This window comes from Buteo buteo, chromosome 9 (assembly GCF_964188355.1).
Source record: "Buteo buteo chromosome 9, bButBut1.hap1.1, whole genome shotgun sequence".
NCBI lineage: Eukaryota > Metazoa > Chordata > Aves > Accipitriformes > Accipitridae > Buteo > Buteo buteo.
In genome coordinates, this window is record NC_134179.1 from 18631773 (window position 1) to 18648566 (window position 16794).

Consider the following 16794-nt stretch of genomic DNA (forward strand, 5'->3'; position numbering starts at 1 on the left):
TTCAACTGAGGTTTTATGCAGGACACAGGCTTGTGATAATACATAAATATTTCTTGGCTTAGGACTGGGAGAACGACATATTTCCATTAGCCCCAAAGTACTTTTGACTTGATTCAATCTGTAGCAACATGAGTCAGCTGTTTCAGCTAAGCAGTGTTTCTAATTCAGCCTTTTTCTAATAAGCACGTACGCATAACGTGAGCTTCCTACACCGATTAATCCGTGTTTCCTCCATATGGTTTGTAGATTTTTATTTTCTTTTAATTCAGTGCAAAGTGCTGAATAGTAAAATGCAGTCAAGATCTTGTTCTAGCAAAAAAGGCACCCCAGCTGAAGTTGCCAGGGAATTGCCAAGATTAGCATATCCTGGTTGTTTTGAGAAAGGACTTTTTCAGCCAGTCCCTCTGACTACTAGGGCTTGAAAATGGGTGAAGTCCTTCAGTAGTCCCATATAAGAGACCCTGTGTTTTTCCGGGTAACAAAGGCAGGGTTTGAAGAAGAAGAAGAGGAAAGCTGGACCAAACCTTGCTGAAGCTGGTTCAGAAGGGCAAAGGAATAGGCCTGTGGAGTCATCGTTAGAGTATTCAGCTGAGATCCTACACCTTGATGAGAGGGAGAAGGAGTGGGGATGTCAGAAGACAGGAGAGGAAGCTGCTAGGGAAGGTCTGTGTTTGGAACAATGTAGGACTTAAGAGATTTGGAAATAGGTATTTTGTATTTGGGAAGGGTAGGAATTCACAGTCTGTGCACGGAACTCAATTTGCTAATTTTAATGTTCAATTAGGAGTGTTAGAGTGATACCAGCAAAGCCTTGCTATTGCTACAACTCGGCTATCAGAATAAAGCTGTAGACCTGTTCACGTGCATCCACGTATGTGGAAAACACAAACAAGGATGCATAGATGCATTAGATGCATAGTAAAGCACTGCAAAAATCTAACTTTGCACCCCACATCCTCCCCCCCAGCAGCCTTCATTAACACCCTCTTCCTCCCAAAACAAACCCAAACAAAAATAAACCTACAACCTTTTTCTTTTAGTACCAATGAAATCTAATAGCACAGTTTTTCTCCTTCAAATAGGGAGAATGTTAATTCCCAGAATACACTTTATATAAATTAAAGTCCTTTCCCCCTTCCAAACATAATTTTTAACAAAGGAATCAATCTCTCCTAGCAAACCAAGGTGAACAAATATATATATATATAAAATAATTAAATTGCTTTTTTCTTATTATAAGAGTTTGTTTGGTTTGTAAAACCCAGCTTGGAATATTTATGCCCTTCCTCCTAGGGAAGGTCAGCAGATATACACTCAATTACCTATTTGTGTGCGTTAAATCAAACGACTCTATATTCAATATTTTGTTTTTTAATTTTGCCTGAGCAGGAAGCTGGAAATCCAAATTAATGACTCTTCCCTAGTGACATAAATTCTGTGAGGTGTTTGTAGCTTGCTTGCCTTGTTAAAGTGGTCTGACATGATTGATAACCGTTGTCCTCTCCAACAGCGAAGCCTGCACAGCAGTGGCAAGTAGACCAGCAAGCATGCAGAGAACTTGCACTAGGATCAAAACCCGAGATGTTTTCATTAATTCTACTTCCAGGTTTTAAGGAATGGTTTTTAAACAGGCTGGTACCCTTCTTGTCTTCTCGCTAACAGCTGCTGTTAGACATGATAATATACCAAAGTCACTGCAGCTGAGCAAGGAAAAGTAAAGCTTGTTTCTGTGGGGTATCTAAGGGAAGTAAAGTCCCTTCTGCTGAGGGAAGAATTGCTGTGCTGGGACTGTCTTGTGCATGCCCTGTACTGGTTATATAGTATGGGTAGTTTATCTTGCAAAGGGTCCCCACATGAGTGATCTACCAAATGTCCCACTGTTTCCCTCTTCCAGCATTTACCTGTGCACTGAGTGGCTGGACCCTGAACCTGCAAGGGCAGATTTCTTCCAGAGAACAATAAAGTGGCCATAAGAAAATTCGGGCAATAAACATTTCAAACTACTTTGCACCATCTTTTTAGTGTTCAGTTCATTATTGTGAAGCAGTGATTGACCCTGTGCTGCAGAAAATGTCTCGAGCCAAGACAACAGTTACTCGAAGGGATTGGGAATCTGACAGACCAGTGCAGGCAAGATGAGGTGTGAGCATCTTGGGAAAGGCTTCTGTTAATTTTGGGTCTTTGTTTTAATCTCATACTCTTTTTCCCTTTGTATGATACTGGGGTGGAAAATGGATTTGTCTTCTATGGGCTAACATTTGTGAGGCTTGTGGAGTTGCTGAGGGATATCTTGCCAACTCACATTATTAGGATCTTTTCTGTAATACAGTAATTCAGTCCCTCCCAATTTGTTAAAAATACAGGACCTTAACTTGAGTGATAGGTATTATCTGCAGCAAGTCCTTAGGAAAGTATAAGTGAAAACAGATTAAATATCAGATAAAAATTGCATTGATCTAGCAATTTATGTGAAAATTGGAAAAATAGTTTAAAGTAGTCTTGAGATAATGAATATGCAACATTTAAAGAAATAACTGTTGCCAGAGCTTTGAAATATGAGTTTGAATCAAGGTTAAAATTGACAAATGACCCTTACAAAGGGCTGAAGTAAATGAGTAGCACTGGTCACTTGTGGATGTTGATGTGGCTAGAGTCCCAGCGGAGGTACCTGTATTGCAGCATGGACACCTCTCTCTAATCAATGTACTGTTACTTACTGTTACTGCTAGTTTTTAGTTTCTCTTTAGGCAGAAGCAGAACATAAATGTACGTAAAAGAGCCATGCACATTCCTCTTTCCATAATCCTTGTGCTATGAACTATTTTTTCCCCATAGGCTATTAGCGTCTTTGAATAAGTATCTAGTTCTTTTCAATAAACACTGTGTTTCTGAAGCTAAAGTGGCTACTAGTAACTAAAGTGACAGCTACTCAACTGCTAGCAACAAAAAGAAGCTTGTTAAACCTGGAGATGTCACATCATTTTCGTAGCCGCATTTCTGAGCTCTAGGAGGCTCAAGTGCCATATTTTCTAGGCAGAAACAGGTAGTCAACTAGGGTGTTTATTCATTGAAGGTCAGGCTTTTGTATTATGAAACTTCTAGCAGATGTGATAAGCAGTAAATTGCAGATCTATCACCTCTTCTTTTCTATCTTTTTTTTTCCTTTTTTTTTTCTTCCCAGTGAGCGTGTGTGTGAAATCAGCAGAATACTGCCTGCATTTGATTTATGGCCCACTTTTGACCAACTCTTATCAGGTTCCCACAAGCCCTTTTCTGATGCAGCTCATGTCTGAATGACAATAGACAACCAGTGCCATTATACTCAAAAATCCCTCTCTGCATTCTAGACACCTAAGATTACATCTGGGTTATTGATTTATTACTACCCCCCCCCCCAGCTTTTTTCCCCCCATAGGGACCAGTTTGTTCGGCCTGAACAAGATAGACTATTATTAAACTGAGCAAACTACTCCATGTGAACTTGGTAAAGAAATAATCATTTGCAACCACCTTTCTAACCACCCAGGTTCATAAAGAAATGTAGGTGTTGAAATATTAAAACTGTTTATATATGGGTCCCACCATTCGTGTTTGTTCAGATTATATATAATTTATATACATGAAATGAGACCCAACAGGCATTCTGTTGTGTTGGACATTATAGGCGTATTGCCTAAAGTATCGCAGTATTACCACCCAATGTACAAACCCCAAATTATAACAAATCTGTGTTATAGAAATACCTACTGTAACGCCAACTGTATCTGTGGCAGGGAGGTTTTATGACACCTTTTAGAGCCTCAGAGATATTTATATGTTCCACCAGTAGATTTTTTTCTTTTCCTTTTTTGGGGAGGGAGAGGAAGCTATAAATTTTACAGTACATCGGATTTTTATATCTCCTAAAAATGTACTGTGCAGGATTCACATTTAATTTCCCTCAGCTATAGTCATCTGTGTATTTAAGTCACTAAGTGAAAAGGTACAGACAGGGCTTCTAGTTAAAATGGTTATTTTTTTCCTCTCTCATTTCTCCCCTCATACCGCCCTGCTTCCCTCCCACAAGCACATACCTCACCCTTCTGTCTTCTTTTGGTTAAAATAACATTACAAAAGCTGATTCACTGATTCAGGGTTCGCATGTGAACACTTCTGGTCTGCTTTCAGGAAACTCTGAGCATCATCATGCCAGACCAACAAGGTCTGCAGGTGCTCTGAGAAAAACCCAGGGCATGGCATGGGCCAAACACCCCAAACAGAGGCTTTCAGAGCTGTGCTGCTCCTGTCATTGGCCATGGGGACAGATCTGCTTAACTCTCAACTAAACCTCCCATGGTTTATGTCCTACCGCAAAGGATTTATTTTATTCTGCCTACTATTCAATTCATTGTGTACAAGTGTCTGTCGTTGCTTGAGTCCTGTTAAAATGTGCCCTGTTAGACTGGTTTTTTTAAGTGATGCATGTGGGCAGAAAGTATCGCACACAGGCTGTAATTTAAGTATTTCCTTTTACTACTGTAGCATACTGCTGACAATATTTTTTTTTTTAGGTATTCCTTTGTTCTCTTGTGGAGCAAAACTATCAGCAAAGAGCCAGATAATGCCAGCATCAAGTGGGGAAAACCTAACTTTTATCATTCATTACTAGATGTCTATTTTCTAAGTCATCATTTTCTCATAGTTATGAATAAAATGATCCTCATAGAAAAAAAACATTTTTTCAGTTGAAGTTTTATAATTCTTTTGTGATTCCTTCTGTTGGCTTCTGTTTCTTCTTTGTCCGTTCAGGGCTCAATCCTGCCAGATGCTGTGTCTGTTCCAGTAAAACACCTATGGACATGCCCAACAGCATCTGGAAGCTCAGACATCCATAAATGCTTTTGAACCATTGTAGTATTTTTGTTTAAAGAGGGCTTGTGTACAGGATGTCTGAGCAATGCCTACCACTGAGGCCTTTTAGAAAGCAAGAAGAGGATTTTTCCTGTGAAAATCTTGCCTTGTCAGTAAGAATCTAGTTGAGCATCTAAATATTGGGATGAGAAAAGAAACTGTGTAATGCTGAGTGTGATTAACCAAGACTCTGTTCAGGAAGGAAGAAATAAGTTACACAGAAATACATAAATCAGAGTTTCACAGACCCATGGATTGCATTGCTATAGGTAACAGAGGGCACTCCAGCTCTGTAAGGATACTGGAGAGTTACAGTAGCTTCTGGTTAGAGTAGAGAGAATAATTAATGGCAGATGGAAAAGGATGAAATGTTTTTTTCCTCAGACTAGAGCAAGTAAGAAGGAATGTGAAGGCAGCACAAAACAAGAAGTGGAGAGTCAAGCGAACTGAAATATGGCAGGTTGAAAAACCCAAAAGGGAACACTTTTTCCCATAATGTGTAACTCAGCTGGGAAATTCTGTGCTTCTGTTCAACTGAGAACAAATCAAATTTTAGAGAGAGATAACGAAATTTATAGCAGTAGTCCATGCTACAGCAGGAAGAGCAGCGGCAAGGTCATTAGACATGTACTGCATCGAGCCTTCAGTTGGTGGGTATTTGGGGGTTGAGAGGGACAAACAGCCAATAACTATAGGTAGCAGAGTTGTACTTTGAAGCCCGGTTCTGGCCACAAGAGACTGGCTTGCATGGATTGTTGCCCTTATCTAGTATTGCAGTTTCTTTGCTTTTATTATTAAATTCAATGTTTTATAAAAGTTTGGGATAACCAGGGTGTTGGATATGCTGTGCAGAATGTCTTTCCCAGTCTCCCTACGTCATGGTTCACTGCTGTATGGAGGAAACAGAAATCACAGCAATGCAAACAAAACAAAAAAGATTCAAGTCTTGACTAAGGTGACAGTCATTTTTATGACAGTCACTTGCTGTTTGGAGTAAGCTCTTCAGACTCTTTCCCACCTGTGTTACAACTGTTGTTCATTTGCATCTTGGTGTTGCCAGAAAAAGCAGTGGCAAAAACCTGCTCTGGGTAAGCTAGATCTAGAGTTTTTCTGGCTTCATGGAGGACCTCTTTCTCTGCTGTGGAAACTCCACCCTTCCTTTATTGCAGTTGACTTGAAATTGTGATTTATTTGTCTAAAGGCATTTCCTGGTTTCACTTTGTTTTGGAGCAGAAACCTACTTTCTTCCTTTTAGCTCCTGGTGTCTTCTACCCTGGAATACAGACACTGGCCTGCACAAGTATTGGCTTGCATAATGCTGCTTCAGATAAAGGTCATAAATGGTCTTATTTGGAAATTAATTCAAATAAGAAGGAGAATGAGCCAAAACCAAGCCTCTACTGGGCATGTTAATAATGTCATTTGTTTACAGACTGTAAGATCACTGCTAGAGGACATCCTGAATCATTGGCTGTTGCCCTTAGTGTTTGCCATTGGTTGTCCCTGTTGTGGGGGAAGTGAGTCCAAAGGTCAGAGAGACTCAGCTGGACCAACACTGCCTGAAGATAACTATTCATCTTCTGGAAACTCAGGCTGATATTTTGAAAGATCAATGTTAAGATTTTGATGCCTAAAAAAAATGGATGGGATTCACTGCATTCCATGGACTAGTTCCAGTACAGTCATTGGCACTGCAACCAGGAGGAATTAATGCTGCAGTTCTTGAACACTAACCAGGAAAAAGGAGACTGTTGTAATGTCAGAAGAGTGTGGCAGCAGATCAGAATCGGTGTTTGGGGACTGCCACTGTGATGCATGCAACAGGAAAGTCTGGCAGCATGTGTTTTAGTTGTGCTTATTTCTTACGCATGTAAAATCTGTGTGGGGTGGGGTTTGGGGTTTTTTTGAGCAGTCTTCAATCCGGTATTTGCAGAAATATTCCCCACAGAAAACATATTTGTTTTAATGCTCATCTCAAACACACACAAAAGGGTGTGAGAAGACACAGTCAAAATATAATCTCTAAGAAAGGGTGCTTGCCACACAGGCAGGCAGGGCTTGTGAAGCTCCATGCAGAATGTATGCCGAGTTTCAGCAGGTAGCAGGTAAAAGAGGAAACAAATAGGAAACCATATTGCCAGCCATGCTGAAAAGTGCTCGGATGCCCTTTCCTAACCATTTTCTCATCAACAACAACAAAATCAGATGTTTCTATCAGAAACATGAGTAGCACAAACACATGGCTCTTGGCTCTTTCCTTCAGTAAGTAACAGAAATTAATTAGCTCTTGGAATGTGTTGCATCTGTAGAGAGAATTTTAAACCCTCACTTTTGTTTTGTTTTGTTTTTTTTAAGGTTTAAGAGTATTTTTGGACAGTTCAGCAGCATCAGTGATGCATGTTTAATGTGTGAAGAAGCTGGCATTCTGGCTTCAGCAGCAGGTACACAAAGGGTGTCTTCCCACAAGTTCAGTTGCACTTTTGGCTTAAGAGAGCACATTTCACTTATCACAGTGAACGAAGAGCAGGGGATATTCAAACACTCTGCGAAGGTCTCCTGGGTGTAGCTACGGATAGTAGGTAGTATTTATGCTCCATTTTGTATGCTTGTCAACAGCTCTTTGTGTCAGACTATTTTTTTTTTAATGTGGGTTGTCCTCAGGAAAGTAGTGAAAAGGAGTGAACATTGTCTCAGCTGCCATAAAGTGTTACGTTCTCTTTAGTATAAATCATCATCCTGAAGTTCATTAACCTTAGTACAGTCTAGTCTTTATGTGTCATCAGTTGAGCCCAAGCCTTGCAGATGAGTCATTTGCTATATGCTGGATTTGTGGGGGCACGCTAATTTTTGCATATAATGAACATTATGCATAGGCCTTTCTCCTTCTGCAGATGAAATTGCGTCTGTTGAATTGAGAAGGTGTTATGAGCAAAGCAGGGTTGTGACAGCCTAAAAGAAGAGGAGGAACCGACCCCAGAGGAAAAGTCCACTGTGGCGTGATAGCAAGGGTGACAGTGGAGTGGTGTAACAGCGCTTATTCTCTTTTTTTCTTCTGCACCAGTGTGTAAATCAGGAATTGCCCTGTTGCAGCAAAGGGAAGCATGTAGTTGAGAAATGTCCCCAAAGCTAGCATGCACCCAACCTGGTCTGTCCACAAAGCGATGCAGATAAATGGGCTCAGGCCCAAAAGTGAGTGTTGGTGAACATCGAGCAAGTGGGGGAGCTGTGAGGGACAATAGCAGAGCTCAGCCGGTGACCTCAGCAACCACCTTAGCACACCAGTCACTTTGCCAAAGTCCCGTGCTGCCCAAGGGTCACATTATGGGTTGATTTTAAGGCAGGATGTAAAGCAGGATAATACAGCCACTGACCTTGTGGATTTTTACAGAGAACCCTTCCAGTGCCTAGGAGCTGGCATGACACAGAAGTTGCTTGTTGGAAGGTTTGACAAATGGGCAGTGGAGACTGGCAATGTGTGTGAAGCAGAGGCAGGGGTCGATGTAGTGTGTATGATATGAAAGATGAGGACAGGACTAGGTCATGAAGAACATTGTATCTTGGGCAGTTATCTTTTCTGCTGTCCAAATTCCACATAATCAGTTTTTCCATCTCTTCCAGCAAATCAAAGGTATTTGTAATTCACGCTTTTAAACACCACTATTTCTGCTACTTTGTGGATTAAAATAAAATATCCTGAACAAGTACACCCAGAGATATAATAGAAGAAAATAAAAATGCCTCCATAGCTTCAGGTCATCACTCTTTTGGCTGCATGAAGCTCACCTATTGACAGAAATCATCTACCTCCAGCTGATCTTACTTCTCAGCCAAGGTCTGAAATTCTGTCACCTCCCGACATGATCTGTCATACAAACATCACATGCAGTGTTAACTTAGTGGTTAGAAAGATTTGTTGCAAGTCTGTTGGATCCTTTTTTTTTCTTTTTTTTTTTTTAAACCACTTAATACAATCGGGGTGAATTGTCTTATAGGTTAAGGGCAGAGGCTGGGTCTTAATTTATCCCAGTAATCTGCCCAGAGTGCACGCAGGAATCCTGCAGACTGCATGAAAAGTGCTTGAGTCAGACCCTTCTCTGCTCAAGACTCAATAAGGGCATGAGTTAATCTAAACACACATATCTTCTGTGCCAGGGGGTAGCAGGGAGGAGAAGACAAAAAATAAAAAATCAATGCTGTCTCTGGCTGAATTTCTAGTTGTGTTTCACAAGGCTGTTACTTGGCTCATCTTACCTCCAGACATTGCAGTATAACCCTGCTGCATTCCCTCTGCATTGGACTGCCTGGATTTTTCTCAGAGAAAACAGGCTTGGCCTTTTCCTTCAGCTTCTTCTTCTTCTCTGGCTTTTTCATTTTTTGGCCTTTTTTTACACCCTCTTTTTTGCCTTGTCTAGGCTGTCACAAACTGTGCTTCTCGACACCCAGTTCTGGCTGCTCCGATATCTTCCTCTCTGGGACTCTGAGTGGACAACGCAGACAAATTGTTTTCCAAAGCACGAGAGCTGCAGTATCCTGTTCTTAGCCCCAGAAAAATAATGACTTGTACAGATTTTGCTGATTCGTATGGGGTCTTTAAAAGAAGAAAGAGGAAGTTTGCCTGCTAAAAATCATCTTCATTTGCATGAGCAAAAAGTTGTTTTTTGTATATATAAGATTTTTAAAGGCTTCTTTGCAGAATTGAATGAAACGACCCATGGGTTGTTAAATATCTTTAAGGTCCTTGTACTGTATTACAGCCTTAATTCAGAAGATACTTACATTGTTACAATTGGTGTTAAAATTAAACATCTTTGCTTACCATAGTTTAAACTAGTAAACTTTTAAACATAGTTTAAACATAGTATAAAACTTAAACATAGTTTTTTCCTCTTTTAAAGAAGTTCATACTGTTTTTCCTTTGTTTTCTGAAAACTCTTCTTTTTACTGTCACAAACCAGTTCCAACTAAAGCACTAAAAGTGCTTTGAAATGTATTGTGTTGATGATAAGAAGTTGCTGTGTTCGAGGTCTGGAGTGAGTAAAGAGTGGGGTTATAGTTCTGAAACGCCCAAATTATTTGTCTAAACCAAAACTCCTAATCTTTGCACATCATCATCTATTGTATGGAAGAATCAATCAATCAGCTGTATTGACACCTCTCCATTAACTAGTTTTTCTTCAGTTCTTGACTAGGTGAAGGGCCCATGAGGACACAGGTCCTGTCCTCAGCTACATCACTGGGAACAAGACTGGGGCCAAAGTAGTGTTTGAAAGGTTTTCTTTTATTTGTAGAACAAATGTTTTCATCCAACTGTAGCACAGTCAAACAGTGTGAAGGAAACATTACAATACCCCTGTCTATTTATCTGTGTTTTTATAAGGTCACCCATCACCATGGTATCTAAGTGTCTTTCTTCTTTCCTTTAAGGGTCCTGGTCAAGAGTTGAAAATGAGGAAAAGAGAGGAAGAAAACCACAAAGGAAGAAGCATATGAAAAGTAAAAAATATGGAGCTGGAGGTGAACCTAAGCACTCGGAGGTAATTTGCCTTGAGGAGCAAGAACCCTTGAGACCTATGTGTAGACTTTGGAAAAAAGAATCTGTGAACAATAGTAAAGGCTATGAGCGTGCTATCCTCTGAAAGGTAAGTAAACCTTAAGATTAAAATAACAGCTTCAAAAATCCTTCTGTCAGAGTGAGTTTGCTTTAGCTAGGGTTTCAGGGGAAGTATCACAAAGGCAATATATATCAAGTGGAGATAGCAAAGGAAAATTCTGTGTGAAATTTCTAAACAGGTTGGTTCTTGAAGCATATTCTCTACAGCTTGACAAAGTTATCATGACATTAAAAGAGCATTATATAAAAATCAGGTCGTTAAGGATTAGAACTAGTGGATTTTTAAAAATATTTTTTCTACATATGTTGTATCATCTCAAAGCTCAATTCCATACTTAAGAAGGAAGATGAAGAAAGAGTCTGGAAGGGCACAAAATTGAAGTTTCCTTTTGTTTGTCTTTGTGTCAATTATTGTTTTGATTTGAAAAGATTTTCACCAATAATTCTGGCAATCCCAATACTCCTTTACTTCACAAAGTAATTGGGAAGAGTTCCTTAATAGGCTTTTCAAATTTTGTCTTAGTTTAGCAATATAGTTCCACTTTATCATGTTTTGGTTTTGGGGTTTTTTTGTACCTGACTTACATTCATGGTGATACCGAGGAGAGGTTGGCAGGTATTTCAGTCATGTGTCTGTTACCCAGTCTCCCTCTGTGCATGCTGCCCTGAAAACTGTGTTGTGAGAAACAACCTTGTGCTTTAGTGGTGTCTGTCTGCAGTTGTGGTGCTGCTTATGGAGAAGAGGTGGGAGGGTGGGGGCAGCCAAGTGTCCTCACCTCCATCCATCCCTGGCATGGGAGCCCTACCCGCTTCAAGTGTGCAAACCTCAGAGTTAAGAGATGTCTGAAAAGGATGGTGATAATAGGGAGTTAAGTGTGTCTTGGTCTGTTTTATTTTCCCAGTTTGATTAAATATGAATGCTTCTGAATATCAACTATTTATATGCTAATTGCATCTCTTCAACAAACACAAGCCACTAACCAAACTCCTTTTTGCATACTGTAAAGAAGTAAGAGAAATCTTGACTGCAGAAAGCAGGCATGATGTACATAAAAGGAATGAAATTATTCAGCATGTGCTCAATGATACTTCTTTAAACAGCAGCTTCCTCCTCCCAGAGATCTTCCTTGAGGTTTGCAGATGACCACATGTAATGATGTGGTTTCTTGTCACTAGTAATAGCCTTGTGAGGCAGCAATATGTGGCACAAAATCTTATTACTCAGTAAGCAGCATTTAACTAACCTAGTTACCCCAAAAGCTAATTGCTAGCTTGTATATATTGCCACACCTTCTATCAACACAGTAGACTTAAAGAAGTGTTTAGCAAAAATTTTAGCTGCTGTCAGACTGTGTTCAGGTTGGGTATAAGGCCCACTGGAGTCAACGACTGGCTTACACTGTGAAGCAAAGTAGACTGAAAGGTCAAATTCCAAAATCATCTCATGAACTTTGGCATTTACTTTGACAAATCCCATGCCTCCACATGTGTCCACTGGTTCAACAAGTTACTTGGATCTATGACCAGTTTAGAAATACGTGAGTTATTGCACTGACTTCAACATGGTGACTCACATCCTTCATCAGCATCCTGTAAGCTGCCCCTCTGGGTTGGCCCTTTCACTCCAACAGTTTCTTGAGAAGGCCTGTCTGCAGTTTCAGGTGTTTATTAAAGGCAAATAGCTCATGATGATGGATTGTGTTTTGGCTGCCTGCTTGGAAAGTTAGACCCCAAATATTAGGATCTCTGTGTGGTTCTCTCTTATTTTATATCACCAAGGATGTCATATGTAAAGGCATTAATTCAAGAGGAAGAACCTTTCCAGATGTAAATGCCCCCCAGACTCTCAAATAGGACCAGTAAAATTACTTCTTTAACTGTTTTGTCCTTATTTCAGTTTGTATGTACCCTTTCTATGCAATTAACTTCATCACAAATCCAAAGAAGTGTTCACAATTGTTCCTCAGACCCATTATTTGTGCATGTATATCAGAGAATCATAAAAATCAGAGATGGAAAAGTTCTGCATTAGATCATCTCATCCCTACCCTTGCCGACGCAGATTTTTTTTTTTTCCCTGTACAGTATATTCTCTAGCGCTTTGTCCAGTCTAGCTTTAAGTAGATTAAATATGATACTTTCTCACTGCCCTGTCAGAAGCTGTTGGAGAGGCTTGGAGGTAATTGACACTGGCACCCTTTGAAGGTGCGTTGTGGACCTTACCACACTTGTCATTTGTGTCCAAACACGGTGCTTTCCTCCAGCTGTCATGAGTGTTGTGTGGCCATAATTCTTTCAGACCCAGCATACAGCCTGTGCTGAACACTTACAACTAAGATGGAACAAAAGAAATGAAAATGTGGTTTTGGTTTCTTTTTGGCAGACAGTGTACATAGGGTTAATTCTTTTGAGCAGCCCAGAGGTGAAATAGTAAAGTGAAGGCCTCCAGAATATTTTGTTGATGAAAACTAGTGGTATTGAGATATGATGTGCTTGTCTGCACATGAAGCTTTTTCCTGGATAGAGAGGTGTATGTTATAGGGTTCAATTAGTAACTACATTTGAAATACCAACTGTCTGCTCTTGTGACACAGAAAGCAGATTTACTCAAACGGTGAGTGATTTTGACGAATGCTACTGATGATACACACATTTAAGCAAAGTAGTAATAATGTTTGGAGTTTCCTTTTTCTCTCAAGGAACCCACCAAGTGTTTCACTCAATCCCTGCTCAAACTGTGCAGCTGCTTTGGGGTTGGGACATGCCTGCCACTCTGTGGCATGACAAAATACAGGACAGTCTTGACAGGAAGTCAGTAGTGAGCTGCTGGGCCCCTTGTATTCAGACTCTAATTCTTGAACTGTTCTGTTTGTCCCAAAAGATGTTGATACACCATCATAAACAGAAAAAAAAGGATGTTAGCTAATCTCTTGGTTTAAATTGTTTCTTTCTCCTCTGGTTGTCATCAAAACCCCAGCTTGTAATTCTACCAGCCATAGACCTATAAAGCCATGAATCTCTAAGTACAATTCTCCATCCAGATCACTGTCAGTACTCATTTCTATAGCTTTACAGATAGGGGAGTACTGTCCCTTGATGTAGCCTCTTTACTTACTACTTTTACTCAACGCACATTGAAGGTTCTTGACGCAAGGATTATTCATAGCACTCTCACTGCTTGCCATTACTGCCTCTGAGTTCATGAATCCCAAACTGAGATCACATCATGTAGCCCAGTGTTCCTTGGACATGTAGCACCACATTAGAATGTCATTTTAAGCAATTAATATTTCATTTATAAATAACTTAATAAATATTTATTGTAAATGAGGCTTTAAACAGCAACTCATGAGTAAAACAATCTATTACATTTGTATTAAAACATATTCAAAAGTTTAATCATGACAGAATATTCAGCTGAACCATTAAAAAAATGAATCGCAGTGCCCTGCTTTGGCCAGCTAATGTCAGGCTGCCACGTTCAAGTGAGAAGGTGGGTTTCATTGTGTTCCACACTAAATCCAAGAAACCAAACTCTGGTGATTTAGGGAACAGCTAAATACTCCACATTCTTGTCTTGGGCAATACTCCTGTTTGAGACTCTGGGTCAAACGCTGCTCTTGAAATCCTGTGTGACTCATGCGGCTGAGAAGTTTTGCTGGACTTGAAAGATGAGGTTTTGTGCCTATTGGAAAACCCACTGCTGAAAATGGGATTCATCCTCCTGAATCCAACCATGGGCTTTGTATGTAGCCCTGAAGGGACCCTCATTTTGATGATTCAGTATATCAGAGGTCTGACTCTACTGGAGTACCTTCTATTTGGTAGGGATCCTTCCTTCCTTCCTTGTGACACACTGCTTGAAGTGGCTTTGTTCCCCTTTCTGTAAAGTCTTTCTAGGAAAGCATGGAGGCACAGCCTTCTTGGGCTGTTTCCCCAAAACATTATGCCCTTTAGGAGAAGGATGTATTTGGTTAAGATCCAGCCCTTTGTAATACAGGGCTGAAAACAGGGCAGTTTTAAATATAAATAATAATATAAAATAATCATAATCATCATCATGACTCTGGTAACTGTTTTATATCTACCTCGAACCAAAATGACCAAATGTCTCTGATTAAGTATCCTACAGAAGCATTTAAATTCAGCAATTTTAATAGTTCTTAACAACTCCCGTTGATGGTATTATTTTTCATTAGGAAGAAAAATGGTTATTGCTCACGTTGACCTCCAGTAAATCTTGTCACCCAGCCCATACCCTAGTCTCGAAATATAATTAAAGCACTCTGTTTTGATAATAGTGACTTACAAAAGTGTAGGAACTAGTATTTACATTTTCTCTTTTTATTGCTCTTAAGTTTGGTATGAAAAGAAAGGTAATGCAACTGAATTACCTTAAATGCCTGCAGCTGATTTATTTCTGTCTAGGAGTGTTGTAGTTTACATACATCATATATATATATATTTTTTTTTTTTCCTAGGATTACCTCAGTGCTTGATTGCCCTTTTGTTTTTTTTTCCACTGTGGTGATTTTAAATTCAATCCTCAGTGTAAGCATGTTCGGAGGACCGAAGCAGTTGTTTTTACCCTACATGAAAAAAGGTGACTAAACAAATAAAAAAAAAATCAGGTTTGCAGCCATATATTTCTGAGAACTGCTGTTCATAATATTTTGTGTTGTTGTAGCAACATGTTCCTCATCTATATTTAGTTTAATGGCTGCTTTTGGAATATTGCAAGCTAGTACAGTATATTATCAAGTGGTTTGAATGACATCATAACCTATGAGTGTCATCTCTTGTGGGTTATAAAATCCTCCCAAACCCTCCGTTTGTATTAATGGCTTGTAATATAATTTTGAACTAGGTATTATAGTTTACAGTGGAAGGATAAAAATTCTGGCCTGCCTCGTGCGGTGCACTGGGAGAAGAGGGCAGAGGAAAGTGTCTTTCCCCCCTACTCATGTACGGACTGGGCGAGATAGGCAGTATGATGCTTACTGGGTTTAGGTTTTGCTACTGGGACAGGAGAAATTTGTCAGTCCCTAGGGAGTATTTTAGGTGGTCCTGCCCACGCTGAGGAACTTGATCTTGTGAAGAAGTTTGGTTTTGGGACTGAAACAACACATGGGCCACACCCTGTCTTTTGCCATGTTGCCCTATACCTATAAAAAGGCTGGACAAACCTGCTGTATGTTCTCTGCCTCATGTTCTCTACCCCATAATAGAGAAGAGGCAATCAAATTACTTGCTAAAGATGCTGTGCATTCTCAGTCACCTTGAACCTGCTTGTCCCACCTTCTCTCAGTTGCTGAAGATACAGCTAATGAGTTGTCTTGACTTCTGCTGTAGTCAGTGGAGAGAGATGGGTGTCCACTTGGGGCAAGTCATCCCATGTGATGCACCCAAATGGGTAAGATGGGGCACATTTCTCGCTGGAGGTGTGTGCCTCTTACCATTGACAGTTGACATACTACCTTAAACTGAGCTGAGAGCCTTCCAACTACTTCACTGGGTGGGATGAATCCCATGTCTTCATGCCAAGTCCGGATGTTTTTGCAGGGAATGGGGAGTAGCACCTTCAGCAATTTGATGGGAGTCCCTTCTTGGAATTCGGTCTCCTGTTTCTTACAGAGGAATATATTTGTATTTCCTATAATCCTATTTTATATGGGAGGCCTCCTTACAAGGTCATATTAGTTGCTTGTTGGGGAATCTGTGGCAAGTACCTATCTTCACTGACGTGAAAGGGAAGTGGAAATCTCAGGGAGTGTCGTGAACCCAGGATTTAAGCCTGTGCCTGTGTGGAAACTGTAAGTGTACATGGGTCAATGGCCACTATTATGGCCCTATAGCACTTGCTAGATTGCATGACTCCCAGAGTAATTAAACGTGCCATATGTTGTCCCTGTTGCCACAAAAGGGTATTCCTATATTTTGGAAAGGAATGGACTGCTACGCAAGGACTGCTGTTGATATTGTTGACCTCTGCACGGCTCTGTGATTCTGCTTCTTCCCCCAAATGCCATCTACCATCAGCACAGAGTGTTTGCTGATACTGAAGTGGGACATAAGATATGTCAATAAATACATTTCAGTCTAATAAAACTGCAGCCATCCTCATGGCAAACAAATAAAGCATCTTGGAATAAGTAGGGGTATGCAAGGTGTACAATGCAAAGTTGCCTTATTCCATAGGGTAGGAGTAAATTGTAAAAACTCCTGGTAATATAAACTTGATATTTATTGCACGCACTGAGGCTCAAAGACTGCTTCTTCAGTTTGTAGCAAAA

At 40.1% G+C, this 16794-nt stretch overlaps 1 long non-coding RNA gene across 1 annotated transcript in view; it reads left to right on the plus strand.

The window, feature by feature from the left end:
* LOC142034393 (uncharacterized) overlaps positions 1–16794 on the plus strand; it is a 471960-nt gene that overhangs the window by 384735 nt on the left and 70431 nt on the right. The window contains exon 6 of the long non-coding RNA XR_012651641.1: positions 10315–10529. This is a non-coding gene — a long non-coding RNA (uncharacterized LOC142034393). The remainder of the gene's footprint in view (positions 1–10314; positions 10530–16794) is intronic.